Here is a 15,273-nt window from a genome sequence, read left to right as displayed (position 1 = left end):
AGTCAGCACCTCTCGGGATCTAGCCCTCTGAGTGGGCATGCACCAGGATTATGGCGGCTGGCCTCTAAAAGTCTCCGGAGAGGGACTGATAGCTAAGATCCAGCCCCCCACAAAGTTTGTGAGAAGCCCAGATCTGAGGTAAGAAACGGCCCTTATCTATACAATGGCACAAACCAAAACCCCGAGTCTAAACAGCCCCAGACACGGGAGGTGTTGAGCCTGGGTCAGAACATTGTGCCATGGTGCGATCTCTGCCCGACACCTGCATGAAGGGAATGTTACACGTGTTCAGCGAGGGAGGGAGGGGATGGAAGGAGCTGCAGTCTCCCATCTTTAGGTCATACAGTAGCCGCTCGTGTTTGTTGATCTAGCTGTCCTGTGTTCAGTCCCTGCAGAAGACCGGGTGTTGTTCCAAGTGGTGATTTACGGAGCGATTAGAACGGCTGTGGGGCCCTCATCACCCAAACTGAGCAGCCCTGGCCAGCGGAGGTGTGTCTTTCCCCCTTTCTAGTGGCTGAACTAGTGAAAGGTTTCTGGGTCTGCTGACCTGGTCCTTTACAGCAGGGGCTCACGCCTTCAGCTTCTGATCCCCTCACGTGATCCAACCAGTAGAAGGCAATAAAGCCACATGGGGATAATTGCCGGAAGAACCGCTAGAATTTGCCTCGTGGGAACCAGACGCTTAAGCCAGAGTGTCAGCTGGCTTAAATCCCTCCGTTGGCTAGAGTAGGGGACTGGAAGCAGAGATGCCCACGGGAATTGGGTATCCTGCCCCACGCTTACCTTGGCCATAGTTTTCCCCCCCAATCCCATCGGTGCTTCATTTTCCCCCTCTGCAAAAGAACGAGAGTGATACTTACCTTAGGGGAGCTCTTGAAGATCTACGGATGGAAAAGCACAAAGTGTGGAACTATCTTCCCCTGACGCACCCCCAGCCGTCGGCTTTGCAAGAGAATGTCTCTTCTCAGGAAGAAACGAAAGTAACCAGCTGATTTATTTCTCACCAAGTAGGCAGGGGGAATACATATCAATATATACATACGTATTTTGTCAGTTAACTGTGCCAGGCGGCGTTGCAAACAAATAATGCTCCAATGTCAAAACCGAGGAGGCCATTTCAGCCGTGAGATAAATGGCATCCGTGTAGCTAGGGGCAATTAACGTTAGCATAGAGGCCATTGTGGCTGTCCCCTTACACAACCCCCTTTGTTCTGAGTCCTTCACTTCATATTCAGTTTGTAAATAAACTTGACTCCCTGCTGTACTGGGGCCTTTTCTTTCTTCACCCAGCAAAGAACGAGCATTTTGTTCGTAGCAAAAGGAGACGCTTTCCTTCAGGAACCCCGGCCTTGAGGTTCCTATTCTCCCCAAGCAGGCACTAACAATAACAAACAACAAAACCTTCCACGCTGCCACAATGCCAGATATTTTAATTACATCGCTCAAACTCCCGAACGCTCGTTATGGTGCGGAAGGTCAATAGGGAGCTGAAAATAGAATGTGGTAATTGCCGGGGACCAAGGTCAAAGCCCAAGTGCTGTGTGTGTCTCTTTCCTAGGCCCCTGAGGCTGGGACGAGGGCTGGTTTTGCACGAAGCAGCTAAAAAAACATTGATTTATTGTGGCTGAACTAGTGAGAGGCTCATGAGTCTGCTCCTCCCCTAGGGCCAGGTGACCAGGTCCTTTACAGCAGAAGCTGACGCTTTCAGCTTATAAACCCCCGCGTGCGATCCACCCAGTAGAGGGAGACAAAGACACCTTGGGATAATAATCGGAAGAACCGCTAGAATTTGCCTCGTGGGATCTGGATGCTTAAACCAGAGCGTCAGCTGGCATAAATCCCTCTGTTCGTTAGAGCAGGGGTCTGGAAGCAAAGACGCCTATGAGACGTGCGTATCCTGCCACTCTCTGACCTTGGCCATAGTTTTCCTCCCAATCCCATCGGTGCCTAATTTCCCTCTCTGCAAACGAGCGAAAATGATAGTCACCTTAGGGGAGCTCCTGAAGATCTACGGATGGAAAAGCACAACGTGTTACACGTTCTTCCCCCGCCGCACACCCAGCCGTTGGCTCTGCAAGAGAACATCTCTGGTGGTGGAATCTCCATCCTTAGAGGTTTTCAAGACCCTGCTTGACAAGCCCTGGCTGAGATGACTAGATGACCTTCTGAGGTCCCTTCCAACCTTAATCTTCTATGATTCTCAGGGAGAACGGAGAGTAACCGGTTGATTTATTTCTCAGCAAGTAGGTAGGAAGAATACATACATAGAGCTATATTGCAAGCTAATTATGCCAGGCAGCTTTGCACACACGTAATTCTCCAGCATGAAAGCCAAGGAGGCCATGTCAGCCACGGGAGAAATGGCATCTGTGTAGCGTTCACACAGAAGCCCTTGTTGGTTGTCCCCTTACATAACCCTTTGTTCTGAGTCCTTCACTTCATACTCCGTTTGTACATGAACTTGACTCTCTGTTGTACTGGGACCTTTTCTTTCTTAACCCAGCAAAGGACGAGCCGATTGTTCGTGTCAAAGGGAGACGCTTTCCTTCGAGAGCCCCGGCCTTACAGTGCCTATTCTCCGCAAGCAGGCCCTAACAACAACAAAACCTACCGCACTGCCACGCTGCCAAATATTTTAATTACGGTGCGGAAGGTCAATCGGGAGCTGACAATGGAATGTGGTAATTGCAGCGGGCCAAAATCAATGCCCAAGTGCTATGTGTGTCTCTTTTGTAGGCCCCTGAGGCTGGGGTGAAGGTTGGTTTTGTGCAGAGCAGCTGAAGAAGCATGGATTTAGTGTGGCATCAGGACATCGGAGTTCTGTGCTCAGTTCAGAGTGGCCACGTCAGTTAGAGGCAGGGCCTCCTAGATTGTATCACCTTCTGCCCTTTGCGGTATTGGCACACCTGGAGAGACTGGGTGGTTTTCTTTAAAGCCGCAGCTCCTGAAGTCACGGAATCAGTTGAGCCTGGGGTAGGCAGGTGTCCTTTATTATTTAATAATGTCAGCTGAGGCTCTGTCCTCAATCTCCTGAAATGCACCAGAAATCTTGATTTCAAACAGCACATCCCTGTTATCAATGCAGGGCCCATGTCCTGGTAAATCCTTGTGCAATCCATTGCACCGCATGCATGACGGGCATGTCTCACCTAAGCGAACGGGCGAGAACATCAGCACTTTGTGCCTTTGAGGCTGGAAAAAAGGCTTCCTCTGTGAGGTAGGGTGGGAGAAGGTTGGAAATAATTTCCCAAAGGAAATCTAATTTTTACCCTGAATTGTTTGGTGGAAGGAGGTGAAGACATGGACTAGTCAGCAAGGCCCAGATCCATATAGGGTCATAGATGTCTAAATCCAACCCTGAGGCACCACTGAGTGTCTCCAAACCCTTGGTCAGCAGCTCCCATCTTCTGGAAGCTCCTCTGTTTCTGCCAAAGGAGCTCAGTTTCTGCCACTGGGCATGCACAGGACTGCCACAGTCCTGACGACCAACGCCTATCTCACCTCTAAGTCCGGTGTGCCCCTCCCTCTCTTGTCCAGGCCAGTCGCTGGTCTCAGACCATGCCCAACTCCACTTCAAACAAGGGAGGAGGACACCTCTCTTTAGCCTGGTGGGGTTGCAGCACTCTTCTAGGATGTGGAAGACCCACGTTCAATTCCCTCATGTGCAGACTGGACTTGAACTGCTAGCTAGCTAGCTAAGGCAGCTCCCCCCCTAGCATGCTGGTTTTGGTGGATCCCATTCATAGGCCCATGCATTGGCAGGCCCAGCTCAGAGCTGCGGATTCCACTGGGGGGGCGAGACATGTAAAAGTGTGGTGCTGCAACGCTGAGCGTTGCAATGTCAAAGTCCCTCTGTGGTGATTGGCCCAAGTCCTTAAGGCATTTCACCACAACAAGGCCCTGACTTACGCTGTCCTGACTATAATATGCATAATGGTAATAATGGCATAACCTGCAGGCCCAGCAGGTGTAAAAACAGAAGCCCCTTGGCTCCCTGTAAAGGTGAAGTGAGAGAAGTGAGGGTGTATTCCTACCTGCTGCCTGGTTAATTTGCATATGGCAAAATGCAGGGTTCCTTACCTGCTGGTAGGTATAAATTTGCATAGACACCAGCAGTTCCAGACAGCCCCTAAAGCTGTTCAATCTGGAATTTCCCCCTGTGCCACACTTACAACTGTGATAAATATTCTGTGGAACTGCACCTACATGAAAAGGGGGGGGGGCATTGTTGTGACAACATATGGGTGCTATCAAGGGGGGAAATTGGTCACCCTCATCTGGAAAGTACTGGGCTCAGGCTGGATAGCCCAGCCGAGAGGGTGCAAGGTGTGTTAAAATTCTTTTTAGAATATGTGTCAACCCGGTGGAGGTTGACCTAAAATGGCACTGGAATGGAGCTTAGTTACTGCTGAGAGTTTTTAGAGGAGGTCTGAGCTGGCTGATGATAACAACACATTGCAGTGAGTACCAATGGCTTTATGACTTCTGCCCTTCTTTAACTGCAACAGGAGGTGGGTGGGGCTTGTGAATCAGCCCTCATTGGTAGAATCTAGGAGCTCTTGTGGAGAACTGGAGACACTTTGTGCAAGAGGCTGTACAAACAGAGCCAAAAAATGGTTCCTTCTCCCCTCAATCTCCAATCTACTAAATCTCACTGGGTTGGGGGGGAGGGAGAAGTTAAGAGGGGTTGGCCTCCACCAATTCGTTTATAACGTGTTGTAGCTTGTGTATTCTAAAGAAAACCTTGGTCATGTTCCTGAATAATCTGAACTCCGTGTATTTGTGAGCAGGCAGGCTAAATACCCTTAAAATCATGTGTGATGGGAAGGAGCTTACTTAGATGGGGAGCTCTTTGCGGTAGGGACTGCCTTTTTCTTCTGGGTTTCTACAGTGCCAAGCACCATGGTCATGAACTTGCACTCTGGGGTTCTGAGGTGATGCTGCTGCAATACAGAGCATTTCCTGGAGCCAGATGAGACCCGTCCATGCCCAGGGCAGCCACCTGAAAATGCCAAGGTCAGGGCAGGCTGTAAAAGGAGAGCAGATTCTCCCAGCACTGGCGGGTGACACTGAAGTCAGACTTCCCAACCAGCCACAAACAGTGCTTCTGATTCCCCACACTGGTTATCAAGAACCCAAAATAAAAATACACACAGCCCCCCTTACTGCATTTCAGTCTCTGGCTCCCAATCAGCCACTAGGTCCAGTAAAGTGACCAGTTATTTAGAACTCTCTGCTCTTTACCAAAAAGGTTTCTCCTGACCCCAAAGGGTTGGCCACAGCACCAGATCAATATAAGTTTGGATCTTACCCAAAACACCACGCTGCCAGCCAATCCTTTAGTAACTAAAACTAAAGGTTTATTATAAAAAGAAAGAAAGAAACAATAAGAGAAATGTTAAAGGATTAAAGCAATCACATACATTCACATAACTGGAAAGTCCATAGATATCAAGTTTCTTGTAAAATTGTGGCATTTGCAGGCTTGTATAGTCCCTTTGGTGTACATCCAGTGCCTGGATGGGTCTCAGTCCTTTGTTTCACAGCTTCAGTTCAGTTCAACTGTAGATGAGGTGATCCAGAGGTAGGTGAAGACTGACTGAAGACAAATGGGTGGGGTGCAGCTGCCTTTTATGTCCTTTGGCCTTTGCCATGCTGCTTGTGGAAATTTACAGGAATAAGATGGAGTCCAGGGTCACATGAGTGACTAGTGACTCATCAGGTATATCCCTGGCTTCTCACCCTGGGCCCCCTGTACCTGTGAATTTCTTAATGGGCCAATAAGCAGGCTAGTGCTGCAGCCATCCTGTCTGAGGTGTCGCCCAGACACAGCACAATTTGAAATACAGATATAGCAACCACATCCATAACTTCCAGTACACACACAACACATGAACATAAACATCATCATCTTAGCACATTATAGCCTTTCTAACAGTCCTGACATGGCATACACACACATGATTTTGACACATGAACATAAACATCATCATCTTAGCACATTATAGCCTTTCTAACATTACCTGACATGGCATATCTCACATGAATTACTATGATTTTGACACATTGATGTTAAATAATATCATAAATGCCCCCTCCTCTCATTATTTAACGTCGGAAATGCATTCAATGTCAGCTGGCATGACACCGAACATGGGAGGAACGATTAGCCATTCTCCTCTTTGTTCAAACCGGGGAGGGGCTGTCTCTCCCTGCTCCCTGTTGTTGATTATCTGTCTCTGCTTTCCCATATGGTTCCCATTATTATAATATCGCACAAACCTTGGCTAACGAGAAGCATTACAGGTGTCATTACAGGTGTCATTAGAATAACGAGTCACACTCTAATGAAGGTGGGAAAGATGATTAGCTAGATTTCTATCAAAGGAAGCCCATGACATCAGCTGTGTTACCAAAGGCGGGGGGAGGCGGGTGCATAGCTTCTGTTCTGTAGCCTACAAGGGTTAGCATGATGGAAATAAAGAGCTGAACGTTCTCAAGGACAAATCTCCTCCCATATAGGCTGAAGCTTCCACCATCTCATCGTCTGAAACAGTTTGCTTGGGTGTTGGACCGTCATTCTCAGTGAGCTGTTTTTTAAAAAATAAATGCACTTTAAGAACAGACAGGCCGGATCATCAGCACAACTCCTCTATGTACCTAGAAGCTCATGCTTCAGGGTTTCCGCTGGCCACCTGCAGGGGTCAGGAAGGGAGTCCCCTCTTGCCCGCGCAATGTAGTCTAGATTGGGTTGGGGTTTGTTTGTTTTTTTTAATTTCCTTCCTCTGAAGCATCGGGGTGGCCATGGATGAAATGGGAGCCCTGGCCCTCCCCGCCCAGTGTCTGAGGTGGCACTGAGCATCCTCTCTTCAGGTGTTTTGGCTGGCTCGTTCTTGCTCCCGCACTCAGGGTCTAGCTGATGGCCATGTGTGGAGTAAGGCAGGCATTTTCCCCCAGGTCTGATTGGCAGGGATGTTGGGGGTTCTCACCTTTCTCTGCAGCTTGGGGGTGCCAGGATTATTTGGGGGTATCTCACTTCATCAATTCCCTGCTCTTGCAGGGGCCTCGGGCTGTTTCTGTGGTACAAATAGCCAACCGGATGGGCTAATGCTCTACAAACAGGCCATTGGATCTGGTTGGGAATTTTTCAGTTAACCATTTTTTGTCGAAAAAATGTCAATTCACTGAAAATGAACCAGTTCACAAACCTCCCCTGACTCGAATCTCCCGTCTCAAATTTTTGGGGAAAAGTCTCTAATTTGTCAGAAAACGCCACCTTTTTTGACATTTTTTTGAATCAGAAATTTGGGGGAGGGCATTTAAGGCAAAATGTTTTGGTTTTGAAATTTTAGTAAATTTAGGGGAAGGGGAGAAAGTTGACAGGGTCAAAAATCGAAACACATTTTAAAGTTATCAGAAGGAAACATTTTGCTTGACCTGAACTGAAATATTTTTTTCAGCCTTTTGGTTTGTGAAAATTTTCAGACTTCAGGTCATTTTAGCCCTTTAGAGACACCTGTTGCCTTCCAAACATGTGCAAATGATCAAGGGTTAACAAACAGTTCGGCCGATAATGCACAAAATGGAATAGACTCCAGCTCTCAGAGCTGGGCTGGATTTGCCAAGCTAATGGGAATAAAAAGTCAGCAGGTATAACTGATACAAACAAGGAGCCCATTAGGTGACAGTGCGGTCTAATGGATAGAGCAAACTAAGACCCAGGTGACCTGTGTTCTATTCCTCTTTGCGCCACCGCTTTGTTGGGTGACCTTGGACAAACCTCTGCCTCAGTTTCCCCATTTATACAATGAGATTAATGATCCTGAGTTCTGTTGCAAAGCACTTTGAGTTCTACTGAGTGAAAAATGCCATATAAGAGCAAAAGGTTATTTTTATTTGCTATGAGGGTGCCTTTTCTCCATAGCTATAGATAGAGCACTGCGCGGATACAAAATTTGTACCCACATCCAATCCATGATCCACAAAAATGGTCAGCTGATCTCCACAGATTTGCAGGGCTCTAGTTACAGAGTAGAAGCTGCGTTTTATAATCCTCCTCCATCCTTAATACCGCTGCACTGAGTTAAACCAGCAGGTCACGGCTTTGATGATGGTGGAGGCGCAAGGGGAGCTGTTGCTGGCACGAAGAGGAGGGAGGATAAAGAGGAGAAAAGAGGGAGCCCAACAAGGGGCGGGGGGAGGAATAAAGACGAAGAAGGGCAAACAAATGAATTCAATAAAACTCTTATAAAGCTGAACTGAAATTAAATTTGAGAGTATAAAGCCTGTCCTCGGGGCATTATCGGCTTGTCATTTCATAGAGAGGGGTGGTGGAATCCTTTGATGTTATAATTTTAGAGATAAGAAAAATGGGTGCACTTGTCTTGTTCCTAACGTGACACATGTCACAGCCGCTGTGCTTCCCAGGCTGACGTGGCCTCCGAAGGACCCGCACTCAGGCCGATTTCAGGGCTGCGCAGCTGCCCATCAGAGTGAGTCACACAGGGCTGATGGAAACACAAAGCTAGACATGAGAGAGCTGCACAATCTCAGCACAAGGCCGAACGTGACATCGGCTTGCCTTAAAAACCGGTGTTTTCACATCTCATGACATTTTTTCCCACCCAATATCTGACATTTTTCCTTCAAGCCCCAGCACCTGGACTCAGGTGATCACATGAGAATCTCAGCTGTGATTTAAAAAAAAAAAAAAAAAGACCTATTTAGCTTTCTTGGTCGCAGAGCACAGTTTGAAAACATGACCTCCAAAAGCTTGCAAATTAGAAGGCAAATAAAAAGAACCCCGTATGTATTACATATATTGAAATCTCCTGATTTTTAAGCCAATCATGACTCTTTGGCGGGCACCTGGATTTTTGAACACTTAGGTTTGACAGTACTGAAAACCCCCAGATCTTGAGATAAGCATGAACCAAAATCGCAGATCCTAACACGCCTCCTGAAATTTAGGAAAGTTCTGACCCATATCCAACCTTGTAGTGCTTCCTGTCTCCCTTTTCATGCTTCAGGTACGTTCTGGAAGTGGAGAGTTGATTGGGAAGTCAAAAAGCGTTAACCCATCTTTTCTGAACGCCTCCTTTTTCATCTACGTGAAAGTGGAGTGAAGTTTCAGGGAGGGGCTGTGTTCCTTTTAGACAGGTCTCCCAACCTCGGAGTATTATTTTGTGTGTTTGGTAGTAGCTTCTAAAGGCCCTAACCAAGGTCGTTACCCCATTGTGCAAGGCGCTGCACAGATTAGAACAGGTCAGGAATCTTTCAACAATGTTTTTCTGTTTGGAAAATGCAGATTTGTCGGAAGCAAACTTTTCTCAGCCACGTATTGGTTTCAACCAAAATGGTCTTGGGAAGGTACAGGCTGGGATTTCTGCCCAGAACTGGAGAGATTGATCCTCCTTCCCCCTGCCCTCCACCCCCCCCACACACACCTAGTGGTTAGGGCACTTGCCTCTGGGGTTGATCTCTCTCTTGCTTTCTCACCCTCTCCTCCCCATCAACCCTCCCCCCCCCAGAAAAAAACCCCCCAACTCTCAATGTTTCAGTTTCATCCTGATGCAGAACAAAAACCAAGCCTGAAAACACAAAACCCCCTTTTTTTTTATGAACCCGCATTCTTGTTTTCCAGCCAGTTCTGGTACAGACAATCCCTGCCTGGAAGGACTGACACTGTTGTTTTTGTATTCAGCTGGAAGCAAAGCACGGAGAAATTAAGTGATGTGCTCAGTCAGACAGGGAGTCTGCAGCGGAAAGACCAAATGACTCTGTTCAGTCTTGGGTCAGCACCTTAACCAGAAAGATCTTTCTACTCTCCTGAGCAGCAATCCACTAAACCATCCAAACGTCTGCGTTACGTGAGGTTATGCTTCAGCCATGAACTGTGGCTTGCGAAGGACCGCACAGGCATTTGTGAAGCCTGTGAGGTGGGTCCAGTCACATTCCCTCCCTGTGGGGAAACTGAGGCACAGAGAGGCAACGCGACCTGTCCCCCAGAACCCAATGGGATGGGGCTGACTCAGAACCCCAGCTCCTGACATGCCACAATCCAGAGCCAGAGCCAGCTGCGAACTTTGCCTCCCCACTTGGCGGAAGCAGAACCTCCCAAAGACGGGACAGTTTAGGATTGGATGTGAATTCTTCAGCTTTGGCCCGTCTCTAATAATCACGATCCTGATGCCTATAATGTATGGGTGACTCCTCTGTCCCAGGGCAGACCTCTGGACCTGGAGGTAGCAAGCAAAGTGGGCTATCCCTGAGCTAAAAGGGCTGCCTGGATTAACTGCTTAGCAGCACCATCTGTTCACCAAACTGCCATCATTATGTTCAACCTGGGAAGAAAAATGGCCCCTACAGAGAAGCAATTTGTTCGCTGACTAAACCTTTCAGGCTCTGGCTGTCCAAATCCACCACCACCATTGGGGGAAGGCTAGGGCTCTCCTAGCTACTGACTCACTTAAACAATCTGTCTGCAGAGTAGCTGGGCTCAAACTGGTAGGGTTAGAAAAAGGGACGGGGAGAGGTTGGGGGGAGCTCTCTTAATCCGATTACAAAACATAACAGCTTCTATGGAGATGGGGGAAGGGAGGTCAGTTTCACACCAGCCCTGGCTGTCTGGGGCTTAGTAATGATCCCGCTGGAAAAGCCTTTCTTTCAGTCCCGGTGGGTTGCTTTTGAAACCTGCCGAGCGGAGATCAAAAAGGGAAAAACCAGGGGTGCGGGGGGGGGGAGAGTGGATAGCATGGGAAAGAAAAGGGGATGGAAAGCTGACCGTATTGGAGCTGCATTAGGCTGATTCTGGGACGTGAGAGACCTGGGTTCTGTCCGCAGCTCTGCCACTGGCCTGCTGCATGACCTTGGGCAAGTCCCGTTACCTCTGTGCCTCGATTTACCCCTCTGTAAAATGGGGGTAATGATCCTGACCTCCTTGGCAAAGCGCTTGGCGCTGTATGGATGACCAGCACTAGGTAAGAGCTGGGTAGTGTCGTTGGTTTTGCAGCTCAGGGGGGAGGCACGCTGGCAGAATGTTGGCAAGGGGAAAACCAGAGCCATTCATCACTAGCATTAAATCCATGAAATGCCATGGGATTTGGGCACTGAGCACCTAACCCCCTTAGACCTTTAAAAGCAAAGCATCTGGATTCAGTTTCCTTATCCCTTTCTGGAAAGGTTAATAGCCATCCCCATTCTTGTAGACATTGTGAAAAGCATCACTAAACCTGGCCCCGCTCTGTTCTTACCCACAGGGCTTTATTCCCTGTCCTCTGGGGTCGCTCAGGTCTACTGCTGTGCTGTTAGCTCTGAACAGTCAAACATCATGAGTTGGGCTTCAAAAAGAAAAATCATGAGATTGACTTAAAAATAATGACCTTTTACATCCAGGTTCTTTTCATTTGCCTTCTGGCTTTTGAGCCTTCAGGCTTTTCAAGTTTTTCTTCATGACCACAAGATCTACAAACTTTTTCTTTTTCTTTTTTTAAACGAAAGCTGAGAGTTTCATGTCCTAACATGACTCCAGAAACTGGAGATTTGAGTAAAACACCCAATTCTCGATAAAATGGTGAGCGCTGGCAACATTGGCAGTGCCTTTGGACATTGGGAAAAATTAGATCCCCAAAGGGGTGTCTGGAAAGGCCAGTGCTAGGCGCATTAGAAACACCCGGCTCCTCTGACAATCTGAGATGAAATCCTCATCCTGCTAAGATTCATTACCTTCACTGGAGCTGCTCGGTGTGTAAATGGCCTAAAGAGACAAAGAGCAGAAGGGAAAAGCTGGCTACAGGCACACAAGGATAGGACTAGAACCACAGTTTCCTAACTCCCCAGCCAACGCCCTAGTCTTCAGATGACATTGCCTCTCTAGTCCTCTCCGTTATCATCCAGACGGACTCAACCCACCACTGGCGAACTGGAGCCTTTCTTCTAGTCTTTCCTTAACGGCCAATTTGAAAAGTCTGTGCATACACTCACACACCTCCTCCGCTCCCCAGCTCCAGCGGGACCTATCCAGTCAGCTGGGGTGCACCTGTGCCAACGGGAGATGCCCAGGCCAAGTGCAAGAGTCTGGCGCCAGAGGCGGGAAGCATATGGCGCCCTTCTCCCTGGGTTCGCTGCTTCGCGTGCTCCCAGAAGGCGAGCTCGCAACGCTCCGTCTGTCAGCAGCCCCGCGCGATCCAGGCCTAGAAAGTCTTTGTTTAACGTCTCGCCCTGGTCTGTGGGGCCATCAGTAGATTCACAGAAGCCAGTGACCCTCTGCCTTCACTGGTCGCTTGCAGAGGAAGAGCATGAGGGATAAGCCCAGAATGAAATTCAAGCGGCGACCACCTATGCCCAATATTCAGAGCCCGTTGAGTGCAGAAGACTGGGCTTGTAGGCCAGGCTAATTCCTGGGAGGTCTGGGCTCAGTTCCTGGCTCTGCTACAGACTCCTAGGCTGGGTAACTGTACGTAATTTGTTTCCCCTCTCTGTGCCTCAATTTCCCCATCAGCAATTCGGTGACATTCCTTCCTTCATCTTTATATTGCAGGCAGAGAGGGACTCTTGGATGCGCAGCACCTAGCGTAATGGAGCCCTGAGTTTAGCTGGGCCTCTGGATGCTCCTGTAATAGTAACTTGGGTCTCCAGTGGAAATCAATGGGAGTTTGGCACCTTTGAGAATCTGGGCCTTGTGGATGACTCAGATCCTGATCCTCCCAGGTGCTTTAACCTCTAGGAATGCACACGTACATACACTGCCCCTGGGAAAGGCTGTATTCTCCTGATTTCAGAGAAGCCCAGCGAGATGCGCCCTCGGGGTGGGCCTCGTTTATACCTGGACTTGCCCTAAAGGCATTGGACCAGAGTGATTTTGGGTTCCAACTCTTTGATAGCTCCATCTATATGTCAGCACTGAGCTAATGTATCTCGGCTAAACCCTGGGGGCAGGAGCGTGGGGTGGAGGGGAGCCCAGCTGGCCTGCCTTCCCCCTGCATTAGGTGCAATATACCACGCCATGTGGAAGAGTCTGTGCTGATGAGGCCCCATTTAATCAAGCAGTTGTTGATGAGCCTCGGCTGCAGGTGTTAGCGGCGGCTAGTTAGTTAGATCCTCCTGTAATTTACAAGCAGCAGCTGAGGAATTCACAGCCCAGGCCCCTTAGCTTGAGGAGCCGATCCCGCACTAATTAGCAATTAGTCCTTGGTTATAACCCAGGGTTTCTGCCTTAATGTGCAAGTAAATTTAAAGCTCCCGGAAGCCAGAAACTAACAGCAGAGGCAGGTGTTGTGCTGCCTCCCAGGCCTGGGCCTGGTAGCGCCTTTGCAAATGGGGCTGCCACCCCCTCCTTCGCCGAGCCGCGTCCGTGTAAAGTCTGCGGGCCCGAGTCTTTTCTCACTTGCGCTTTGGTGAGTCGGGTGTGAGGCTGTGGAAGCCAAGGGAACAGATGGTTTTGGGCGCTGAGGGAAGACAGGTGTAAAGGAGCAGGGAGTCGGGCCTGGCTTGTGAGCCAGGGGTGAGCCAGGCCCATGGGAATGCAGAGCCAGAGACAAGCATGTCGGGAATGTTCCGATCGGGGCGGGAGGGGAGATCTGAGCTTTATCTCTAAGCTCCTATGATTTATTTTCTCCTGCCCCCAACCCTAATTCCTCTCACCTCCTAAACCATTATTATTAAACTGCAAAATTCAATGTAGCCTTCACTACGAAGCCATGACTGGCACCCTTATCGTTTGTATCCATCCACATTTGTTACCATAGCTCCCATGGGCTTCACTCCTCATGGGCCAAGATCCCCTAGGGCTACGCTCTGTACGGATGGACCAAAAAGACAGTCCCCTGCCCCAAGGAGTTTACAAGCTACGACACAACAGGTGGATACAGGCAGACTGGTGGGAGTCCAAGGAAACAGCCACGGTCAGCATGATCAGCAGTCGTCTCAGCAGTCTGGCAGGTGTTGAGGTTTGGTTGTTTGGTTTTTTTTGGAAGTGTCCTAGCCGAGAAGAGTTTGAAGCAGGGATTTGAAGGAAGCAGCTGTGTGGATGGTTATGAGGCGCTCCTCCCAAGTGTAGGGCGCAACGTGAGCGAGAGAACAAGATAGTTCTGGTCCTCAGGGCCCCATTGTACTGGGTGCTGTATGGACTTTACAATCTCGCAGCCTCCTGGATTTTAAGGCCAGAAGAGACCATCGCGATCATCCATCCTGCCCATGGCAGGTGTCACAGCCTCGCCCACACAGTCTGGTCCCAGGCCTGGAACCGCTGGCTGAGTTACTGAAGTCCTCAAATCTCGATTTAAAGACTTCAAGTTAGAGAATCCACCATTTAGTCAAATCAGCAAGTGGCCCGGGTCCCATGCTACAGAGGAAAAAAAAAAAAAAACCCCAAAAAACCCCAGGGTCTCTGCCAATCTGAGCTGTGGGAAAATTCCTTCCTGACCCCAACTATGGTGATCAGTTAGACCCTGAGCAAGTGGATAAGACACCCCAGCCAGACACCCGGCAAGGTGTGAGGAAGTTTTATCGCCCCTGATAGGGAACTGAAGCACAGGGGCTTGGAGGGAGAGACCCACAAGGATGTCTAAATTGCCACATCAGGTATCAAAGTCCAATATTTGGGCCCCACTGAGATCCTCCAGACTCCTGCTCACCTGCTCACCCTGGTCCATGCCTCAGCCCCGGGTCTGATTCTCAAACTAGGCGTTTTCCCCCACCGGTCTCGCTCCGGGAGATGAGTTCTGAGTACGATGGCCAGATCGGGTCCTCCACAAAAAGCAGCCAAGGGATAGCAGGTCAGGGTGCTTCCTGGTGGGTTAGCGGGTGATATTATTTGGCCCAGGTCTCTTACCTCTCTGATGAGCACCCTAACCACCACGCTAGTGGGTGTTCCAGGGCAGTGAGGAGTCGCTCCCAACCTCTCCTGCCGGAGCTGTTCCACTTTGTATTAATAATATAGTGTCTGTTGGGCCAAGGAGAGAGGGCACAATACCCATGTCCCCTTTGTGAATCTAGCCCTTCGTTACTCCCCATAAGAGTAACTTCCCCTTTAATTTGCCAGGGTGGGGGCAGTCTGAGAGAGAGAATCTCTTTCCGTTCTGAAAGCTAAACCAACACGCCTGGTTTAAAAAACAGTCACGCAAGGGAAATGTCTTTGTCTCCATGAGAGGGTGCAGATTAGTCCCTCCCAGCTCTTAACCAAGTGCAAAGAGGAGGAAAGAGTTAGGGAGGCCAATAAAAAATGACTCCAAAAGGTAGAAAGTGAGTGTTCGAGTGTGCGCATATGTGGGATAA

Source organism: Emydura macquarii, unplaced genomic scaffold (genome assembly GCF_026122565.2).
Source record: "Emydura macquarii macquarii isolate MOO-44397 ecotype Brisbane River unplaced genomic scaffold, CSIRO-AGI_Emac_v2 contig_2924, whole genome shotgun sequence".
In the NCBI taxonomy this organism is placed as follows: Eukaryota; Metazoa; Chordata; order Testudines; family Chelidae; genus Emydura; species Emydura macquarii.
The sequence above is the reverse complement of the archived record's forward strand: the minus strand, read 5'-3'. Positions refer to the sequence as shown.